The sequence below is a fragment of the Mirounga leonina genome, unplaced genomic scaffold (genome assembly GCF_011800145.1).
Source record: "Mirounga leonina isolate KUSES-001 unplaced genomic scaffold, KU_Mleo_1.0 Mir_153, whole genome shotgun sequence".
Taxonomy (NCBI): domain Eukaryota; kingdom Metazoa; phylum Chordata; class Mammalia; order Carnivora; family Phocidae; genus Mirounga; species Mirounga leonina.
The window spans coordinates 21,847,890-21,871,789 of NW_023270387.1; positions in this window are offsets into that span (position 1 = coordinate 21,847,890).

Consider the following 23,900-nt stretch of genomic DNA (forward strand, 5'->3'; position numbering starts at 1 on the left):
ATCCATCCATCCATCCATCCATCCATCCATCCATCCATCCATCCATCTTTTTCTATGCTGAATAACCATCTACGCCATCAGGTGACCTCTGCACAGCCTGAAAGCACTCCCTGGAGCCATTGTTTTTTCAAATTGGTCTGCATAAATTTGAGGGTCTCAAGGTACTTCTAGAAGCAACAAAGGCAACCTTCCTTAATTGGCTCAGCAATTCCTGAATGTGTCCCTGAATAATTTGCACCCAAAACTTATAAGGTGGGGTTACATATGACAGAAAATATGTATTTTCTGTTTTTAGTTTTGGTTTTTGAAGTGTACTGGAGCTGGAATATTTCCTGAGGGGATCCTAATGCCTTGTGATTAAAGCAACAACCTCAAGCTCTAAGTTTGCAAAAACTATTCAAGGTGATCGGTAGTCGGTAGTCAGTAGGTGGTCAAAGGACTAATGGCTTACTACTGACCAAGCTTTTGTAAAGTCTTATTACTTGTAAAAAGTATTTAGAAATTGACTCTGTGGCATATAACTGGTGGACATGCAGATATTAATTCATCTATCTATCTAAACTGCACAGATAATATACTCCTTAAGTCTTTATGTTTAATTGGTTTCATACTATTTAAACCTTGGGAACTCTGAAAAATCAAACTTTATGTCCCCAACAAATATTTCTGAGTTTTCTTTTAAAATAAGGAAAATGAGCCATGTGTCTCTGATTCCACAGCAAGTGAGGGTCAAATGGAACAACAGGGTCAAGTTATTCACGTGCTTGATGGTATGTTCAGAATGAACTTAGGTATGTACCTAGTGTGAAGAAATGTTTCTCCCCTGGCTCAGTGCTGCATCAGATGAGAATTAATAGCATCTACTAATGTAAGGCCTAGCGGTCAATGTATATTTGTTTTTAAAGTGAAGCTCACAGCATGATTATATGTTGGGGAGATAAATGTGATGGAGAAAATAAATAAATGAACATGTGAAAATTCTATTTGCTTTAAAATAGACCTGTTCCTATAAGGAGATCCCTGGATGAGCATGTACATAAAGGCAACCCTCCTCCCCCCTCCCAGTAGCTGAAATTATCCTAAGGAAAGCTTGAGGCAGGAGTGTATTTCAAGACAGCAGATCCCTTGCACATTCAAAATTACTCCGAGCCAGGGCTGTATATCTCATTAGGGTAGAACCGGATTGAGAGAGAAATTTGTGGTCCGGCAATATTACCCTTGCAAATGTATGTTTCTAAAGGGTTTTCATTTTGGGGGCGCCTGGGTGGCTCAGTCGTTAAGCGTCTGCCTTCGGCTCAGGTCATGGTCCCAGGGTCCTGGGATCCAGCCCCGCATCGGGCTCCCTGCTCTGCGGGAAGCCTGCTTCTCCCTCTCCCACTCCCCCTGCTTGTGTTCCCTCTCGCTATGTTTCTCTCTGTCAAATAAATGAAATCCTTAAAAAAAAAAAAAAGGGTTTTCATTTTGAAGGGTCCTTCTCTCTGGGCTGGTGTTGGGCTTGCATGCTGGGAATGTCTTAATGAGCAGATGTGGGCTCTGAAAGGGTCCGCGCGGCCCAGGACTCGGTGATGGGGAAAACAGAAAACCTCTTCCTTTTGAGTCTGGACCCCTTCCCTGCACCCTTACTTCTCAAGGACCTCACAGTGCTTGTTTTTGTGTTACTGTTTGGTGCACAGATGGCGCCTTCCTTTTAACGTGGATTTGTTCAAGTCGACTTCACCGTGGCACACAGATCAAGCTATGTTAAAATAATGTTAAAGGTCTGCATTGAAGCAGTCCAAAGCAGAGAATTTGAGTCTCAGGCTGCCAGACCACCTTTAAATCAACCGAATGCGCCCATGTACACTGTCCATAGATTCTTCTCGCTGCTGTTATCCTTATAATAGGATCATTCAAGTTCTCTTATCTAGTCTCCTCGATGCTTGGCTCTGACTATTTCAAACAGAAGTGATTTGTCACACGGTTCCACCCTTCTTCCTGAAAACAGCACAAGGATAAAGCAAGCTTGCTTTAATGTAGGGCCCCCATCTTCCCTTTTTCTGTGAAGTATTTTACTTCCAGAGGTAAGGAGCCCTTGAAAGCGTGAAACAGGCGCACCTACACATTACAAAATGGCACACATAAGGGCTGGCTAAAAGAATCTGTGACGAATGGGCTTCACTGGTGTGGTCCAGAGGCCAGCTTGTTCACTGCAGGTCTGTCCACACGGCCCCTTCCCTATTGCCAGAGAAATGCATCTGATTATGCTACCTGCGCATTTGCTGTATTAGCTCAATTCTGTCTCGTTAACCACTCATCTGTGGCTCCTACTTATGAAGCAACCTTTTGTGGATCAGCAGCATTCCGTGAGGAGAGCCATGGAATGAGTTGCAAAGTGTTCCCTTACATTGAAACATGCAGATTGGAATCCTCGGTGAAGACAGGTGGTGACACAGTCGTGTGTCTGAAGGATGTACGCCCTCACGCCTTTAGCCCCCTGAGCAAGCTGCAACTCCAGGTAGACGAACAGGCTGCTGATACGCGGAGCTCTCTGCCGAGTCCCACAAACCCTGATCTGAAATCATTACACACAACACCCCATCTTCCTGAGTTCCACATTTCTCTTTGCTCCGGGTTTTTACAGGTCGGATGAAGTCTTACACTTTCAAAAATGATGTTCAGCCTACATCTGACACCAGACTTTCGAGGAAGAACAAATACCCTGTCGCTTCCTGGGGTTTTATTTCATTGGATGTCCTCATTTTGTTTCAGTCTTTGGGGCCCATCACATCTTCTCTTTCAAATTCTATGCAACCAAGTTCCGCATCTGCTCCCCTGAATGCATCTACCCACACGTACGAGTGTTTGGGAGAAAGTTTGTCTTCTGTCTATATAAGATTTTTTTTTTATGTTATAATTTTGTATCAGGGGTAGCTGAAATGCACCCGTTACATCTATGGCAATATATATCCATATAGAATTTCAGATTGTTTTTTGAGGTTAGATCGCCTATAATTCTTGGAGCCCATCATATCACCTTCTACGGCAGGCTGGGTGCTGAGGCTGCCATAGCTCACACTACCTGGAATTCAGGTGGGGCAGGATTTCTTTCAAGAGTTGACCTTCCAGAGCAGGTCAAAACCAGGGTGAAACTACTCATCGGTACAACATTGAACACCTGATCCAGTTCGGGGCTAAGAGAAAAGCCTGAGTCACAGACACAATGTGGGAGTTACTTTCCTTTTAGAAGCCCCAAGAATCTCCTCTATCAGACTCTGGCTCTTGGCAGGAGAGAGAACAAGCCAATGACACTGCAGATCATCTCAGCAGCTCACCATTGAGGAAAGATTAGAAGTTAGGTTACTCAGGGGCACTCTGAATGCCATTACCGAATGTTATTTTGAGATGCCGTCAGTTTGAAATTCTGCCATCTCAGAGTCTTGCCCTATCCCAATGTGTAGAGAAAAGATTTCTCCTGACAGGAGTCTGGGCAACCATGGGCTCGCAGTCCTTGCTCGCTGACACATTTGGGGATGGGCTGCATGCTCTGCCAACAGCCCTCCTGGATGCACAGCTAGCAGACTGGCCCCTAATCTGTGCACCCTTCCAGACATGTGAGGGACACTCCACGGCTGGTACATAATTAGAAGCTCAGTGCAAGCAAATCATTGCTTTTTGGGTGAGCGTTCCTCCTACTGATCATGCTCAGAACATAGCAGCTCCACCCACCTGACAACAAACATATGACAATAAACAGATATATCAGCAGAAAAGAACACCACCACCACCAACAACCCAGGTGCATCCAGTTGTGCATTTCTCAGCAGCTTCCCTGCCACTTCTCTATTTTTTACATTTTGCTTGCAATTTTCTGTTTCTACCCTGGTGGAATTTTCTCCCCAAAGTCCTGTGATTGATTCTCAGTGGGCTGAATTCTCCTGCTGACTTATCTTTAATAATGTCACCACATGAAGAAATAACACAAAGCAAGGAACAGCTGCTTTGGACTCTGTATCTCGCAGGGTTTGGAAATAATTTTCTCTCGTAGACATCATCGACATGCCCAGGAAGCTACACGGCACTTGCTCAGGCTTAAGAAGGTTCTGTGACCATTAGTGGAAGCTAAAATGCAACCATGGGTTTTACCGGCTGATAGAAACTTAAAAAAAAAATGTGTGATGTCCTACACTTGGATGTAAGGGAAGAATTACATCTAAAATAAAGGTAAAAGTTCAGCCAGAGAGCTAAAGGAAAGCAGCCAGAAAGAGCCAAACTCCTTGGATCCATGCAAAGATGGGTTTGCTCATAAAATAGAAAAATTCGACCCAACTAAAATATATTAAACACCTAGTCTGTGCTTGACTGTATAGGCGTTGAGTGTGGACACAGAGCGAGTGTTCAGACCTGGCCTCCAGCCCCGAGGAGTTTATAGTATACTCAGTGCAAACAGAGGCACTGGCGAAGCACCGTGGGACTCCGAGGAGAAAAGCAGAGTTTACGTGGAGGGGTGCCCCTGGGAGTTGAGTGCTAAGGACTGTGTTGTAAAGAACTGAACCTTGTCCCCAAAGAGTCTGGCCTTTGTCAGTGTCTCTGCCAGTGTTTCTAGTGTCTTGATTTGCATGGGGGCTTTGGTTCACATTGTAGAGTCTAACGATGTGATTGAGGTCAGGGGCTTTGGGTCGCAGGGCATCAGTGAACCTAGAGACTGAGATTAACCATGAGAATGATCAACCAACCAACCAATCAATCATGTCTCTTTCATGGAGCCCCAATAAAAACCCTAGACACTGATGCTCAGGTGAGTTCCCCTGGTTGGTAATACTCCCTGTGTATTGTTAGACATCGATACCAGGAGGGTAATGCGTCCTGACTCCATAGAAAGAGGATGATTGAAGCTCTGCATTTAGTACATCCCCAGATTCTGCCCTGAGCTCCTCTTCCATTGGCTGATTTGAGTCTTTTCCTTGCAGAAAACCTTAATTATGAGTATAATAGCTTCCAGTGAGTTCTGTAAGTTGCTTTAAGAAATTGACCAAACCTGGGGCACCTGGGTGGCTCAGTCGTTAAGCATCTGCCTTCGGCTCAGGTCATGATCCCAGGGTCCTGGGATCGAGCCCCGCATCGGGCTCCCTGCTCTGCGGGAAGCCTGCTTCTCCCTCTCCCACTCCCCCTGCTTGTGTTCCCTCTCTCGCTGTGTCTCTCTCTGTCAAATAAATAAAATCTTTAAAAAAAAAAAAAAGAAATTGATCAAACCTAAGGGTAGTTTTGGGAACACTCCTGAACTTGCAGGTGATGTCGGAGGTGCGGTGGTCTCTTGGGGGGACTGTTTCCTCTAACTATGCGGTTGGTCTAACTCACGCAGGGATGAATGTGCGTTTGGTAGGCAGAGAATAAAGGTGGCTCAGAATAACTATTAAACCTGTTATCTTTAAGGCTCTCGCCTGGTATAAGTCCTGACTCCAACAAAGCCTTGATAAATAGCCTTTGTTCTCCTTACCAGGATTCTAAGGTAAATGATAAGGATCTGAGACAAGCAGATATAAGGAAGATGAACAGACTGCCTGAACTTAAGTTAAACCAAACAGTTCAAAAGGTCTTTACTGTATTGACAATTCAGTTAAAGATGCCTGTCTCAGACTCCCAGAGGATGGAGCTGTTTTTTTCTTTTCTTTTCTCCCGCCCTCCCTTCTTCCCCTTCCTTCCTTCCTGCCTGCCTTCCTTCCTCTCTCTTTGCCTCCCTCCTTCCTTCTTCCCTTATTTTCTTTCCTTTTTTACCTCATGAAAGAACATGATAGCAAGACAGCCAACTGCCTCTTTGTGTATATGACTTGTATAGATAAGAGAAAACATGCAGAGATTTTTTTCCTTGACTCCTCACTGCAGAGTGGGTCAATAGACCTCCTAGTTAGGAATTATAACCTCTAAGTGCACAAATAGGCCCCCCCCCCCTTCCGGAAGCTCTCCCTGAACCTTGTGGTCATGAAGACCTCAGATATGCTCTCATGACACCCTGTGCTTGCCCCAGCTACAGCTCTTCTAATGACACAGCAAACTTACCTGTGAACTACTCCCTGACAAAACCTGAGATCCCTAATAGCAGGGTCAGTGGGCCCTTGCTTAGATCTTAGGCACCTTGGACATTGATGTGCCTGACATATAGAAGATATTGACTACGTATTTTTGGTTAAATTAGTGAATGAACAGGGGTGCCTGGGTGGCTCAGTTGGTTAAGCATCTGACTCTTGATTTCGGCTCAGGTCATGATCTCAGGGTTGTAGGACTGAGCTCTGTGCTGAGTGTGGAGCCTGTTTGAGATTCTCTCTCTCTCCCTCTCCCTCTGCCCCTCTCCACCCCAGCTTGTGTGCTCTCTCTCTCTCTAAAAAACCAAACCAAACAAAACCAAAAACTTTTTAAAAAATTAATGAATAAACAACAGCTTCAGACTAGTGCAGTACAGAGGAAAGAATAGAAGTTTTGGAATACAAAACCACTTGGTTGAATCCCAATCTCAGTGTTTAACGAGTGTGTGACTTTGGGTAAATAGCAGTTGTCTAACACTCAGTTTCTTCAACTGCAAAATGGGCTTAAACCACCCAGCCTTGTGAGACTGAGGGGGACAACATAGGTGAAAACACTTACTCAGTGTGCAAAAAAGACTTCCAAATACAGCTCAGAAAACTTTTCAAAACCTGGAATGAAAACCCGTGGTCCGGTTCCATCAGGATGCTCCCAGACTCAGAGTAGGAACAGAAACCTAGTGAATTGGTGGGTTGGATTTTCTATCATTGGTACTCACATAATAATTACAAGGGACCCAGATCTCATCAACGACACAGGTCCAGAATGGAAAGCCCCCTCTCTACACTCACCCATCCTCTGACAGTCACAGAATCGCTCTGGTATGAAAATATCAAAGCTACATGGGGAATGATGGCTCCCCATGTTCAGAACTGAAGTACGGGTAGGCCAGCTAAAAGTAATTTTACAAAAGATGTCAGCAGTCTGGCAGTTGAGATTAAAGGTGATTTTGTCAAAGCACAACGCAACCTCTCACGCTGGCAGTTTTGTTTATTTCACATGGGACAGCAACGTGCTATCTGTTCCCAACAACTTGTAGTCTATGGCCAGAATCATGTCCTATCTCTATACACTTCTGAAGCCTGAAAGAACAGCCATTTACAGAAACACATCTAGGATATAATCTATAGTTAAATGCGTAGTTGATTTATCATTACCTTGGGTTATTTGGAATTTGCATTCTTTATGGTACTAATCCTGTCCCCAGACCTCTAAATCATTGCCCATCATTCCTTTAACAAATAATAATAATAAAAAAAAATCATACTCAACATTATATTTGGACATCATCTGTCTGGAAGGTAATAAGATACAGCAACTATAATGATTGAAATGAAGGGAAAAGATTGTTAATATAATAGAGGTTTCTACTGGGCATGCTTTAAATCAATGTGCAGAAGCAATTTAAACAACCCATCCTGTCATCATGTTTAAAGCACATTGATTTCTCTCTTTTTCCCCCTTGTGGTTTTTATCTCTTAGGCTGTTTCTCCCTTCCTGCTGATCTGGATTGCGAGCCAAAGGAAAAGAAACTTCACAGGGACTGGCTGAAATACGCTGAGTGACAGACTGCCCCTCTTAGAACATTTCTAATAAATCACGGGGAAAAACAAGCCTCCTCCATAGCGCCATGTTTGACAAATTGAAATTAAATTGCACCAACTCTGGGAAACCAAGATGGCCTGGTCTGATATTTCTTCCCCAAGTTAATAGTTAACAGGTAAGAGAGGATGTTGGAGCATTATGTTTTTAAAAAGAATCCCTCTGAACTCTGATCAACATGTGATTCTCAATCCCAGATCCATCTTCAGTGTGGACTGTGGGTTCCGGGGCTGAAAATAAACATGGATATTTTTGCAGATAGATGTATATGTATTTTTTTCTTTAATTTAAAAACTATTATCTTGGGGGAGAGTGGCAAATGGAATTTTTTGCTAGCAGTGGATTTTTGGTGTTATCAGCTATCAGGCTGGAAAAATGTATGGCAGTAATAAAAGGGGGAAATATATGATCCATAAATAAAGAAAAACGGGATTTGTTTGGCATTATAAAGTTTTAATGCCTTTAGGTAGCAAAGACTCCAATCAAATCCCTTTCCTTTAAATCTTCTTATGCTCTCTTCAGATTGTATCTCTCCAATTCCTTCTTCAAAGCCTGTAAATGGTGCTCCAGCTGGAGAGACCCCGCATACCAAGAAGGAAAGGCCACTCCCTTGGCTGGCTATATGTTAGGATTGGGCTGTTCTTCTTCTGTAGGGTCAGGATGAAGGGCATGTCAGGCTCATAGCCAATGAGAAGCCATGGGGAAGTTTTTCATGGAGAAAACCTTGGAGGAAATTTCTTTTTTTCTCTATTTCTAAGAATTTCCATATGCTGCTGAAAATAATGACCAAGATCATTGACAACATTGATCGATCACCTACGATATGCCAAGGTCAGGGCTGGCCGCTGTCCTACCTGGGTGAACGAGACACAGCACCTGCTTTGGGAGAGCTCATTGTTGGGTGGGGGAGACAGATGAGGTCCTCTATAGGCTGCTGAAATAGTCTAGAATAGTCTTGTTATGCAACAAGTGAACAATGGATCTTAGTAATGAATGGACAAGTGAGTGTGAAGGTAAAGTTGTCATTAAATAACTGGAAATGTAGAGGGCATGGTAGTTTGTTGTTTTATTTTGTCTGGGGACTGGTGGAGGAGAAGGGGTTGGCTATAGAACAATGGCAGAAGTGACTCCTGACCAGGAAGAAGACAGCACAGCACTGTTCCCCAAAAGCTGGTCTTCAACGTTACACCATAGTTTGGACAGTTCAGTTTTTAATGAGAAGTTTGCCTTGTGTGGAAAGATTATGATGAGTCAGCATATTACCGGCAAGCAATCCCGGGCCATTGTGATGGTCTCTGCTCTGGTGGAAATGTGTTATCTCCCTCAAACATTCAGGCGGGTTCTCTGGCTGTCACTGTATTATTTGCATGCTTCGGTAATGTTTTATGTATTATGCTACTTATACGCAAAAATGTACATGCACGCTCCTGCAAATTTAGGTCAATTACGAATAAATTAAATCTTATCTAAATAAACAAGTGTCTTTTTGAACCGAAATGCAAGCTGTCGGGAATGTTTAAGTGGACAAGGATGAATCCTCTTTCAGCTGGGTGTCTTACAGAATGCTTTGTATATTCTTGATTTGGGGAAGGAAGAGCCACAAAATCAACGTCTCACCGGGGACATGCACATGGAGCAATGTGGCCTGGAAGAGTGACACATTAAAACATAAGATACACTACAGGGATTAAATTATCTGGGTGTCTTCTGACTCCTTTTCATGCCATTTTGGGGTCCGAGTTTGAGGAGAATGTTATTATCTTATCCTTCCTATTAGCAGAAGGAGGCAACTCGTGCAAATCTCATCTAGAACTTACTAAAACCCAGATGGTTTCTTCTCAGTTTATGTAAGATTTCTGTAGGAATCTCATGGCCATGAGGACTGGTCCAGGCTAGTCAAAGTTTTCAAGAACGTTCCAGTGCCAGGATCAAGTTACAGATGTCAGTGACCCTTTTCAGGATGCATCTCAGCAACACAGCCCCACTTCCCATGACTCACAGAATCCAAGGGTCGAGTCAGAAGGGCAGAGGGGCTGGGGTTACAAAATAATAAAGAAGGCCATGCTTTTGCACCTCTATGCTCTTGTCCTTTCTGTTCCTCTGTCTAGACAGCCCTCACGCTCCTTGTCCATCTGTGGAACTAAAGCTCTCTTCTGCCAGACTCGGGCCCTCCCTCCTGGAGCCTGGTCTGAGCTCCCCAGGCAGAGTGAGTGGTGTTCATCTGACCGTAAGCCTCCATGAAGGCAAGGCCTGTATCTACTTCTTCACCTTGTATCCCCAACATCCAGCACAGTGCCAGGCATGTAGAAGGCATTACAATATGAATCCTGCCTCTGGTGTCCACAGCTTATTGCAGAAGTCTACTTATAGCACTTGTAAGATCACTATATTTCATTATTTGCTTACACGTTAGTCTGGCTCACCAGACGGCTGGGCCCTCAAAGGCACAAGTCCTATTCTACTTGGTCCTATTCCTAGGACCAAGCACCATAAGTACTAGATAGATGTTTCTTTCTTTCTTTTTTTTTTTTTTAAAGATTTTGTTTATTTTTTTGACAGAGAGAGACACAGCGAGAGAGGGAACCTAAGCAGGGGGAGTGGAGAGGGAGAAGCAGGCTTCCCGCAGAGCAGGGAGCCCGATGCGGGGCTTGATCCCAGGACACTGGGATCACGACCTGAGCCCAAGGCAGACGCTCAATGACTGAGCCACCCAGGCGCCCCTAGATGTTTATTTCTTGCAACAGATTTATATCCATTACATTTCAATTAATTGCAGCAATAAACTTGAAACTTACTAGCTCCTTTGTGTCCTACAATATCATCTTTGTCCCTAAGGGAGCCGAGCTCAGTGTCTAGGTACCCTTTTTTATTATTGTTGACAGCAGTCTTTCTGATTCTCTCTCAACTGGCCAGAAAGGTCTTACTCTTATGCATACCTACCCAACAATAGTCTTTTTTCTGCTTAGGCTGTGCAAGAAAAGACAAAGGCCAGGGTGAAGGCAGATCTTTGGGTTGAAACAAGAAGGAATAAGCCGCAGTCCCAGGGACTAAGACTCCCTCCCTCTTTCTTCCCTCAGCTCTGTAACTCCCTGGGTTTGGGGGCCAGGTAAGGATAGGGCAGGGGGAAGAATGGTTGGGCATGTCCAGCTCCACTGAGCTCTGCCTCAGTGAAGAGACAGGACAGGAAAGAAGAGAGCACTCTCAGGATGGTGTGGTGGGGAGGAGACAAGAGTCACTGAGCCTGCCTTGATGGAGCTGCCATGGGGTGGCTCAGCTACATCAGGCTCTGTGTCCAGGACAATGGACAAAGACAGCGCATCCAACCCATGATGTTGAGTCCAGTCTGACCCCTGCCACATGGACCCATCTGCTCGACCATCTATGTGTGAACTTCTAAGGAACTTCTATAGACTTGTTTTAGGACCTATCTCTCCCAGTTATGAGAAAACGGTCCCTTGTATCAGGTCTAAATCTCTTAGGGTTCTGTGATGCAAATTCTTTGCTATCTACTCTGCTCCAAGTGGAGAGAGCCAACAGCAGGGCCCCTTCTTCCTTGTGATAAGCACTTATCCACTGGAAGACCATGATTGTATTCGGGCTCACTCTCTTCTTTTTCAGACTAAGTCCCCTAACGTCCACATGGTCACATTCTAGAATTCTACAAACAGGGCTAGAATGGGACTAGTGGTCCCTCCTCCTCAGGCAGAAGCATCTGCAGAGCTTCATGGTCAGACGTGGCTCTGACCCCCCCATGATTGTGTACGCAATGAGGTTCAGGAGGTGTCCCGGAGATGGTGCAGCCACAACTGAGAGGCTGTGGAGAGCAAGATATGGGTGAAGAGAACACAGATGTATTCTCAGAAAGCGGACTACCACCCACCACAGAGCCAACATCCTTTGAGCCCCTGCTACAGACACTGGATGAACCACGAGTTGGACTCAGTAGGACATCCTCTCAGTCCGATTGAGAGCTGGCCTCTCAGTCAGGAGAGAATATGGGTCAAGTTCAGAAGGACCAAGCATCACAGATACACGTATTTTTTTTTTTTTTTCTGCAAAGGCAAGGCCTTTACTTGGTGTTCTGAAGAACTTGAGAGTTCTGAGTTCATCTGATCCACGGGCTCCCTGCCTAACTGCACACAATCCAAAGCCAAATGGAGAGGCCGGTCCCTATTTCTGTACAACAGCTTCTTCGTTCTCTCCTGCCCTTGAGGACAATATCCTGCGCAATCAGACCAGCAAGAGATGACACAGAACAGCTCTCCAGGAAGAATACACGGTCTCTGAGCAAGACAAAATAAACAAGAGAAAAACACTAATGGAAAACCCACTGGCGCAGATAAACTGTGTCCCCACCTTATGAAAAGCAAGCGTGCAGGTCTAGAGATAGGATTTGATCTTGCCTCAAAGTCACAGGGAATTTGGAAGATCTCCAAGTGTAAAGGTCCTTGTGAAATCCTTACCGGGGGAGAGATTTCAAGGTAGGTGTTGGAGAGGGTGAGCCCATTCACTTTATTATTTATTACAGCAGGGAGCAATTCCAGCTCCCAATTCCTGCATTTAGTTTGGATCTGCCCAGTCTCGTCCCTCAGGGACTCTTCACAGCCTAACCAGTTGTATTATGAACCCCCAGATGAGCCAAATTGATAACCCTAGTACTGACTACTATGAGTAAGGTCATAAAGTCTGGCAAAGAAATAGGGTCTCAAGGGGAGCCTGTTCAGGTAGGGTCTTCCTAGTCACCCCGTTCCTCCTGACAGGTAACCAACAGGTGAAGAAGAGACAGGCTTGGAAATCCTAGAGGTGTTTCTAGTCACATACCCTTGACTAAAGGGGGGTGTCTGAGGAAGAAATGGTATGGGGTGGGGTGGGGAGCATTGAAGAGAAGGGAAGGGACCAGAGGCGGAGGGGCGAAGGGGAGGGGGCAGCACCCACCAAGCCGGCAAGACCGTCTTCATGTGCGTGCTGCCTTTTCCATGGCGGCCCCTCTTGAAGACCGAGGGGCTGGGACACATGATCGTCACGAGGCAGTCAGCTGTGAGGCCCATCCATTATCAGGAGACTGACGGCATACCAGCAGCCTGTCTCAGAACTTTACTTAATAAATCAAAGCTGACAACTCCTCCCAAATTGATATGAAAAGGCTCTTTAGTGTCCATGACCTGCATACGTTTTATTCATTTCACTTTCTAAAATAAGAGGTGAATAGTAATCACAAACAATCTGGTCCTGTCAGGTAGCAACAGTCCATCTTCCCTCAGCCACCAGGAAAAGGTGAGGCCCCCGCAGTCTGGCCCGGCCTGGGCTATAGGATTCAAAGCGACACAGCCAATGACAGAGTTTACGACAGGCCGCTGTGGGATCTCGGAAATTTCACCCACATTAGCTCATGGGAGCCGCACCGCCACCCTGTCAGGCGGACTGTATTCTCTCCACTTCTCAGAAGAGGGAGTGGAGGCAGAGAGAGGACACGGCTGGGGTCCTGCACGGTGGCAGCCGTCACCCAGGGTGGCGCCCTGCAGCAAGGAAGACTGGCCTCCAGCAGGCCTGCCCTGCTGACCGGACCGAACCCCCAGGGGGAGGCTCCCGTGGCTGGGGAGGCAAAGCGGACCCAGGCCTGTCCCCTCCTCCGCCCAAACTGCTGCCTCTTCTTGCATCTCCTTGTTCTGGGGTCATGTTCTCTGCACCTTCCACAGTGACCACGAGCAAACCCTTCTAAGCTGATAAGGGTGAAAGGGGTGGGAGTGAGTGGCCTGCCCCTGCTTAGCATCACTGCTGCCAACAGAGAATATTTTTTTGCCCAGAACTCCAGAGAACAGTATTTCAGCCCATGTTTATCACCAAAATCGAAGGGAGGACATAACTGGTGGAAATGTCGGACCTGGGAATCTAGCCGATGAGGGGCCCTAGGTGTTTGGAGAGGCTAAGGCTGATTGACTAGGGCCCTGGAGGAGAGACCTCCATCTGGCTCACTAGGAGACTCCACAGAACAGCCAGGCCAAAGAGGCAGTGAGAATGGAAGACAAGGGGATAAAACAGACCCCGAGCCACATAAACACGAGCTGAGTTAACGGCAGAGCAGGATTCGCTCTTGAAAGTTCAGATAACTCATATGGCTGGCCCACGTGGGTCCCGCCTGCCCCTCTCTGAAGGTGACAGGGCCTTGGGCTGTCCCGGTAGGCCTTCCAAGGTTTGGGAAGGGCAAGGATTCTGAACAGAGAAGACTTTGATCTCAGACCATTTGCCTACGTGCAATTACACACAGGACCAGACCGCCTCTGTGTGTGTGTGTGTGTGTGTGTGTGTTTTGCGTTTTTAGGTGGCCTACTGAATGAAAGGGCTATGTTTGGAATACCTGAGTGTGTGGGTCATGGGGCTGTGGTGCCCTCGATGACATGCTGCTATGCACTGGGAAAAGTCCCGGACCAGGGATCAGGCTGTCACTCACACACTTGGGGGAGGTACTGCCCTAGATGGTTTCATGGAAGCTTCCTTAGCAATATCGCATATAGATACTAATGGCCAAACTGCAGAAAGCAAGTAATTGCTGAAACGACTTTGGAGCGCCCTATGGTCGGTATCTACCCCTTCCCCAGTCTCCCAACCCCACAGAGAGAGCAAACCCCTTCCCACCCTATCGCCTAGAGTGTTTCCCTCTCTTTTCTGGCCTGCAGGACACGAGCGGTAGACTCTGGCCCCCAGTGAGAGAGAGCGAGACATCCTGGCAGGGAGGCAAGCTCTTTATCTACTCATTTTTGGCGGGATAGCAGAAAGCTGGAATGTTCCTCTGGGCTCCCCAGGGCCCTCAAAGACCACATAGGCAGGTGGTTCCCAGAGATCGGCTGGGAACCTCGCAAGCTGCTATAAAGCAGACCACGGCCTCGGCCACGGAGAAGGTGGCCGGCAGAGGCCTTGGCGGCTACGACCTCCTTGCTTGCCTGCACTGGCTTTCCACTTGCCAATCTTTCTCGAAGCATGACTTTCCTGAATTTGAGAGGAAAATGCAGGGAGAGAATGAGTTGAACCACCACTGGGTTTGGTTGGATTCAGAAGCCTGTGGTTCTGGTCTCAGCCCTGCTGTTTATTAGCTATCTAGCCTGAGACCAATCATCTAATCCCCCCTATTCGACTGGTGTGGGTTGGGAAGGAACACACGTACTATGTGCCAGGCATCATACATGTATTTTCTTACTTCTTACCACAACCAGGAAACTCATTGTTGAGATAAGAAGTCCTTGTGGAAGGTCACCCAGCTTTGTAGCTCCAAAGCCTGAGCTCTGTCTGCCTTAATATGACCAGTTGGGGACATCCATGACACGGTGACATGGTGACTAGCAGAGGAAGCACCTTATGGATTCCAAATCCCTCTACAAATTTAAGACATTGCATCTGAGGTCAAAATATCTGTTGTGCTCTTATTATATTAATTGTCGAAGAAGAAGCTGAAGCGTGGGGGTCAAGGCACTGTGCTCAAGGTCCCACAGCAAAGTAGCAGCAGGCTCTGAACCTGGTCCCCATGCCCTTAGCTTCTTGCCCAGTTCTGGAAGGCGGGCAGACTCCCTGAGCAGAAGCTGTGAGTCCTCGGGCTGGACTGGAACAAAGACACCCTCAGACAATGTCCAGGAAGTGGCAGTTCTTTCCATGTCCTTTGCCAAATGCACCTGTGGATGGAGGAGGTGAATTCCGCTGGGTGTGTTTGTGTGTGTGTGTGTGTGTGTGTGTTATTTCTCCCGGAAAGATGTTGTCTCCATTCTAGACACTGACAACAAAGACTTCATGTAACTCAGGTGAGGCTTTTGTGTTGTTGCTGGTTTTTTTTTTCTTCTCTTCATGGAAAAGTATTTCCTTTTCCTAAACGTTATCAACCTCAATCAAATTATGTCTATTGCAAAACCATAAAAGGATGCTTAGATTGCAGTGTGTGGTAGGTTTTTTTTCTTTTTCCTTCACTTTCTCTCAATCCCTCCACTCAGCTTCTTGAAGAATTAAGGTTTGGTCCTTTCAAATGTAAATTAAGCAATTTGCAAAATACGTATTTTGGCATATGGGCAACTTGGCTTTCCAAACAGACTGGAGTTTTATTGATTCTGTGAACTGCCATCTCATGAAGTTATCTTGTGGCCATAATTTGAATCTTTAATATGAGGAGACCGGTCTCGTTTGTAATAAGCGGTGCCTCTGATTTCACCCTACCCCACTCCCATGTCTGGGCTTTCAAGTGGGGAAGAGAAGCAATGTCAGTCTTAATATGTTCTTCATGCGTTTAGTTTCTCAAACATTATTGTTACCATTTTGTTAATTTATTATTAAAACAATATTTGATGCTGCAAAAAAATTAAAACTTGGAAAACATCCACCCACAGTTCCACCAGCCTAAGACAGCTCTTCTTATTTACCCAGCTTCCTCCAAGTTTTTGTCACCATGCATATGCTTCCTAGGGAGGTGTAACAATAATTCTCAAAATAATTTTTACAAAATTTTTTAAATTTTACAAAATTTTTTTAAAGAACCATTTTTTTGGACCTCCTCTGGGCCAATTTTGCAGAAACCTTGATTCTGTTTCATTCCATAGACATGACAGAGACTTTGCATGTCAGACATCAACAATATATTTCTGGGTCTTTACTTAACGACATTGACAGTGGGGCAGAAAAATAAATGCATGGCGATTGATCGCCGAGGTCAATTAGTTCAGTCCTCTGCATCCGCAAATAACGCACAGGAACTGTGTCACACAAACCTGTTCTGAAACATGGAGGGAGAGAGGGCCCTCCAGTCTCGGGGGAGGGGGGAGTTTTTCCTAGGAGAAGAACCTTCTCCCCACATTTGGCCTCAACTCCTCATGCAGTTGTTTTTTTTTAAATTCTATTTTTCTCTTTGATGTTGATATTTCTCTTTGTTTTTTTATTGTGGTAAACATTCATGATATAACATTTACTATTTTAACTATTTTTTTTTTTAAAGATTTTATTTATTTATTTGAGAGAGAGAATGAGATAGAGAGCATGAGAGGGGGGAGGGTCAGAGGGAGAAACAGACAGAAGCTGAGCAGGGAGCCCGACGTGGGACTCGATCCCGGGACTCCAGGATCATGACCTGAGCCGAAGGCAGTCGCTTAACCAACTGAGCCACCCAGACGCCCCTATTTTAACTATTTTTAAGTGTGCAGTTCAGTGGCATTAGGTACATTCACATTGTGCAAACATGATTACCACTGAGATCCATTTTCTCTGCCTTTTCTCAAACTGAAACTCTGTACCGATTACATAATAACTCCCTATTATCCACTCCCCAACCCCTGCACTAGGCAACCACTCTTCTCCTTTCTGTCTCTATGGATATGCCTATTCCGGGAAGCTCACATAAGTGAAATCCTATAACCTCTGTTCTTTGGTGTCTGCCTTATGTCCCTTAGCATAATGTCTCCAAGGCTTATCCATGTGGTAGCATGTGTCAGAAGTTCCTCTTTTTTTTTTTTTTTTAAAGATTTTATTTATTTATTTGAGACAGAGAGAATGAGAGACAGAGAGCATGAGAGGGGGGAGGGTCAGAGGGAGAAACAGACAGAAGCTGAGCAGGGAGCCCGACGTGGGACTCGATCCCGGGACTCCAGGATCATGACCTGAGCCGAAGGCAGTCGCTTAACCAACTGAGCCACCCAGGCGCCCAGAAGTTCCTCTTTTTAAGACTAGATAATATCCCATTGTATAAACATAGACCATTTTGTTAATCCATTCATCAGTTGATGGACACTTGGGCTGTTTCCCCTTTGGGGAAGTTGTTGTGAAGAATGCTATGAACATGGGTGTGCAAACATCTTTTGAGTTCCCGCTTTCCATTCATTTGGGTAGACACCCAGAAGTGGCATTGCTAAGTCATATGATAATTCTATGTTTTGTATTTGGAGGAACCACCACACCGGCCTCCACATCGACTGCACCAATTACATCCCCACTGGCAATGCCCCAGGCTTCCATTTTGTTCCTGGAGGTCATTTCAGTCTCTCTCTCTCTCCACGTGGAATAACTAGCCACAGGCCTAATTAAAATAATCCTCCACAGATGTAGATTCATCTTTGGCTTTAATACCCATGATACAGATGAGGAGTCCGAGGCAGAGAGGTTCGGTCCCTGCCTGGGAGCGTGGAGCCTGGTGTGGGCAGAGCTCCTCTCCAGGCAGTCTGGCTCTGGAACTTGGACACATCATCATCATGTTACGCCGGCTGTCAGAGAAACTGCTCTTAGGCCAGCCTCTCTGCAACCGTAGTTTACAAATTCGCTATTTTACCACTCAGAACTGCTCTGTCAAAAAGCAGCATTAGGTCCGTAGTTGGTGGCCGGCCTCAGTGAGAGCCAAAGTTCTGCCTCCGTCCTTGGTCCTGTCCCCGGCCTTTCTGGTCCTGCAGGCTCCTCCCTCTCGTTTCTCCGGCCCAATTTGGGTGAGGTCTAGCCAGGGACACAAGGAGCCCCACCTCGGGATGATTGCCCATGTTTTCTTCCTTCCTTCCTTCCACCTTTCTTTGCTGCTGCACCATCTCTAGGCTCATGGCTCACTTGTCAGAGCTTCTCAGGGTCAGGCCTCCCCTGGACCTGGTCTAGGCTGTGGGCTGACGCCGAGCCTGTGGACTTGGCAGGCACCAACATTAGGAGATTTGGAGGCACTGAAAGATGATCCTGCCCTAAAAAATTTCCTGAAAGGGCACCTGACAGCTCTGCCTTTCCTTTGCCTTAAGCCTCGTATTTCCCAAAGTTGGTCTCTGGGATAAAATTCCCTCCACTACTCCCTGGGGGACACCTCGTGGGCTATCTCTCCATCTATCCAGAAGAGTCATAATGCATTTTCATACAGTGAAGGCTCAGGGAAACTCCACAGTAAAGAAACCTGTTTAACTTCATTTAAGCCATAGTATCCACCAAAATCTCTATTAAATTGCAAATACATAACTAGGGTAGGAGTTAAAAATCAAAGATAAAAATCTGTCTACCTCACAACTTTGCCTCTGCATCTAAACATAGGAGTTGGGAATAAGTGAAGACAAGATGGCCTTTATGTTTTTTCTTGCAGTATTTAATTAAACTACTTGATCTTTCTAAGCCTCAGTGTTTTAATGTATCTTTTTTTTTTAAATAAAAAATAACACTGGCTTGTGATAGAACAGTCAGGAAAAGTATAAAGATAAAATAAATAACTCATAATTCCAGTACCCAGAGATAATCACTGTGAGCATGCCAAGTATATTCTAATAATATTTTCTGGGTATCTCAGTGTTTTTTATGTTTTATGAAATGGTGAGCATGTCAGAGACACAGTTTTACATCCTGAAATTTTTCTCCACTTAACATTGTATCCTAAGCATTCAATTTCTTTTGTTTTTTAAAGACTTTTATTTATTTATTTGTGAGAGAGAGCACAAGCAGGGAGAAGGGGCAGAGGGAGAGGGAGAAGCAGACTCCCCACTGAGCAGGGAGCCCGACGTGGGGCTCGATCCCACGACCCTGAGATCATGACCTGAGCCTAAGGTAGATGTTTAACCGACTGAGCCAGCCAGGCGCCCGAGCATTCAGTTTCTTAACTGTGTGCACCTGTCGAAGGGAGGCGGGAACCCTGATAGGTGTGTGGAAAAGAAGAGAGCTAACACTTATGTGCACCACCAGGTGTGGGATCATTTACGTAAGTGACCGAGGGCCATGAGGTTCAGTGGGCTTGGGGGTGGAAGGCACACAGCTGGTGCTCCACCCAGACCCCTGAGAACTTCTGCTGGTCCCGCGTGCCCATCTCTACCCACTTGTGGGCTCTGCCTCCCCGGGACCCACCTGCAGCTTTGGAATGTGTGTGTGTGTGTGTGTGTGTGTGCTCTTGCACCAGTGGAGACACCTTGCCCTGCTGTTTGCCCCAGTTTGCAGAGAATGAGAAGTGCCTGAGAGCATTTATGCCCCCTGGGGCCCTCAGCCAACAACTGGTGTGAGGGATGAGTATTTGCCCAGAGTTAGATACACTGTAAAGTGCATTTACATTCCAGAGCATCTCTCTCTGCAGGATCGGCTGAGACAGGGGCTCTGCGGCTCTGCCCAAAATCGCACTCTTGCTTGGCTTCTTCCTGTCTCTATCCTGCTACCCTTTCTCCTTCCTGCTTCTCCTGGGAGCACTTCATCAGGAATCCTTGCCCAGGGACAGCATCTAAGCCTCTGACCTGAGACAGGTCCTTCCTCCAAGGTCATATCTCTTGTAAGCAGGATATGTAGGACTTGAATGGTGATCTTCCAGACCCCAGAGCCGACACTGTTTCTATCATAATCCCTTGTCTGATTCCAAAGGAGGCAGCGGACAGGTGTGGAGGAGAGTCCCTGAGCCACCCTGGTCATCAGCTGCAGGGATGAGGCTGGGCCCTCCAGCCCGGCCTGGGATGTGATGGCTGGAGGCAGGGAAATGTTCTGAGGGGGATGCAGGGAAGCCCTCCTCTACTCCTTCCCTGCCCCCACTTCGGGGAAATTAACCTAATCTAAGTGGGTGCCCCCACCCCACTCCAGACAGTGGGAGGACACAGAGCTCATGTTGAAAATGAAATAAGCAATAGACATGCAACTCGATCACACAGGCACGCAGCCAAGGCCCCACTTACAGCACAAACCGCCCCAGCCAAACAGGCCAGGAGGCTCATGTACCAAAGCCCGAGAAATATTACTATGGGTTCATGTTGGGAAGCAATTTGGTCCATTTCAGCTATCATGTAGAGGCAGCGAAATACACAAATATAGACCAGACTCATCCAACGGAGCTTTTCTCTCATTAACCTTGGAGGACAGCGCACGTCCCGGCGAAGGCTGCCACAGAGGAGGCCATCATGAGAGGCTGCTGGGCCAGGAGACATTGCACTTTCCCTCTCAATACCCTAGAGAGCCGCCATAAATGCCGAGAAGGGGTGCGTGGGAGGTAGGGGAAGACTGGCATGATGTGGCAAGGTGCATACTGCTCGCTGCTGGGTGCTGTTTGTCATCAGCTAAAGAGATTAATCTCTCAGTTCTGACTTCCTAAGGGGTTAGCATGTTCCCCCTCTTTCACACACACACACACACACACACACACACATGCACACAGCACCCGTGTGAATCTTAACCTGCCATCCACAAGGCAGACGCATCTTTTGGCTTTGATCTCCAGGGAGGTCAGGTCAGTAGCAAGGTGTGTGTGTGTGTGTGTTTTTCTGCTAGGTTCTGAAAAGGAAGAGGGGCAGGATTGCTCATGTTGGAGGACATGCCAACAGGCCTGTATAGAGGCAAACAATACGCAGAGTCTTCGGCAAAGCGATGCTGTTGGAAAGACTGTCTTCCAAACCATCTCGGTCATGGTTCTGTTTATGGCTGGGGAGGCCGGCCATTCTTTAGCTGGATGACAGGCTGCTAGAAGGGGCTGTGGTTTTTGCTGGGGAAAAGAATTTGGGAGGGAAGCGAGCCTCCTTTAAACAAGGCTGCTGTTCTGCTCCCAGCGGGGGCTCCTGGAGTTGGCTGAAGGGCTAGTCTCTTAGTTCAGAGGTCCCAGCCACTGAGGGATTCTAGTTTCCCTCAAATTTACTCGATGAGCTGCTGGGGCACAAACTTCCTTCTATTTATTTATTTATTTAGATTTTAAAAAAATTATTTGACAGAGAGAGAAGGAGAGAGCACAAGCAGGGGGAGCGTCAGGCAGAGGGGAAGGGAGAAGCAGGCTCCCCGCTGAGCAGGGAGCCTGATGAGGGACTTGATCCCAGGACCCCGGGATCATGACCTGAGCCGAAGGCAGACGCTTAACCGACTGAGCCACCCAGGCGCCCCACAAACTTCCTTTTAAAGAAGTTAGACAAGGACAACAGTTGATGTTTGTCGAGTTACCCCTATAAGCAGAGCCTTGTAAAGGAGACTTTATACAGTTTCAAAGCCCTTGTCCCTGACCCTCAGGTGGGTGAAAAATAATAATTATACTAATAGCAAATATTTACCCACGGCCATTCTGTGTTAGGTACTGTTCTCAGCACTTTACATATATTAGCTTATTCTAACCTCGCAGCGTTAGAGGGACCCATGAAGGGGCTTCCATCCTTATCCCCACTTTTACTCATGAGGAAGCTGAGACATGGAAATTCACCCCAGGCCTGGGAGCTCCATTTAGCTGAGGCTGGAGCCAGGCAATCTGGCTCGAAAGTCTGTGCTTACAACCACAGTGCTATGTAACCTCTCTGTAAACAGGCAGTTGGACTGGACAGTGGACAGTAGTCTCAAAGGAGAGGGAAGGAGCCATACCCAGAAGGGCGAGGAAGGGATTGTCCCACAGGGCCTCTCGGGGGGCAGAGGTCATTAATAATCTAACAGAGGAAACCACACACCTAAATACGCATGGAAAAGGCTTAAAACATTGACTAAAACATCTACAAATCTAGTTGCCATTAGAGATGAAACTGCTACCTGATCCTGAGAAGAAACACAGCTGTGGAAAGAAGTTTCCTCCCAAGGCACCAGCCAGCTTCCCGGAAGAGGAAGCAAGTTCCGAATGAGCCAGGGCAGAGGAGAGGAATGCGGGTGCCCCCAGAGGCCCCGAGTTTCCAGGCTGCTCATTACAGCACCAGCCTCAGCCTGAGTCTTGCTACTTCTGTTTCACCCAATGTAGCACCTCTTGCCAGCTTACCTGTCTTACTCCCCCTCTTTTTTTTTTTTTTTTAAATCTGTACTTATCTCAGTTGAAAACAAATTTCTTTTCCTTTTGGAATTTTCTTCTTAATTTTGTTCTTCCCAGCTGTTATTTAACTTTATGGCTGTGCTGAACTCTGACAGTGGACTACTGTGTGGAAAAGCACAAACCCCCAAAAGTTGTGTCTGGGCCACTGGGGGTTCAGCATTGTCATCCCCCAGCGCCCAGATTCCCAGAGCCCATCACAGTCTGGAAGGGAAGAGGCACTCTTGACCTTTGGCTGAAGTAGGGGGAACTCAGGAAAGAAGTAAGGAGATGAGGAAGAGGAGGGATGACACTGGAATTAATTTCAATGCAACAAACATTTGACAAGCATTTATTATGTGCCAGATGCTCGGCACTCAGTGCTGGGAATGCAGAAGACAGGCTCGCCCTCACCAGGCTGTGAGCTCTATGGTGTAGGCATGGACACATACATACACAATGATATGACAATTTGATAACAAATTAATAAAGTGTGAGCAGTGGGTTCTGGGAGCACAGAGAAAGGTGCCTTTATGTTTCAGGCAGAAGTTCCAGGGAGAGTTATAGAAGTGAAATCATTTAAGAGCATTAAATGACGGGAAGGAAATTTGCTGGATGAAGAAGGGCGTCTCTGTACAGAGACGAAGAGCCAGATTGTCAAGGGTTTTGGATCAAAGGCCAAATCCTCTAAACAGGGAGTTGACAAAGGTTTCTTGATGGGAGACTGGTTTGGCAGGATGTGTGTTTTAGAGGGACTCCTAACAGTGGGTGGAGAATAGACAGGCAGTCCAGTGAGGAGACCACAGTCTTGATCCAAGTGAGAAAGGATGAACACCTTGGGAGCCCATCTTGGGAGAAACAGTACCTTCTTCACACCAATTTCAGCAAATTCATATTCTACCAGGCCCCAAAGCCACCTCTTCCACAAAGTCTTTATGGAGGCTCCCGAATGTAAACAAATTCTCCATCCTCTCTGCTCCCCTGTTCTGTGTTTGCTTTTCTCTCTGCGTTGCATAGATTTGTATTAATTTGAGTACTCCTCTTCCTTGCCCTCACATGCGTTGGGAAAGGACCAGGTCCTGGAAGCATGAGAACTTGTTTTGTGCTAGGGGACACGGCACTTCCTACCTATGTTGTCCTGGGGGCTTGGTTTCATCATTTCTGGAATGTATTGGTCAGGCTGCATCCAGGTAAACAGAGCCCATGCCAGACAGTTCAAAAGGAGAGAGTGAGGACCTCCAAAGGCAGGGTCCAGCCCAGGACTAGAGACACGAGACGAATATTCCCTCAACTCAGGAGTCACGGCCAGCGGGTGGGACCTGGGACCACCAAAGAGACACACCTGCCATCATCGAGACCACCCAAAGCTGAGACAGCAGGGTGAAATGGCCTGACTGCCCCTCTCCACCACCCTCTCACCCCTGCTAGAGCCTGCAATGGCTGAACCTGTGTGGAAGTCAGCTGCAAGGGAGTCTGGAAAGTAGAGTTTGCAGGGGAAGGGAAGGGTGGGGAATCTAGCTGAGCTTACAAACAAGACAAATGATGAGCACAGGTGCCCCTT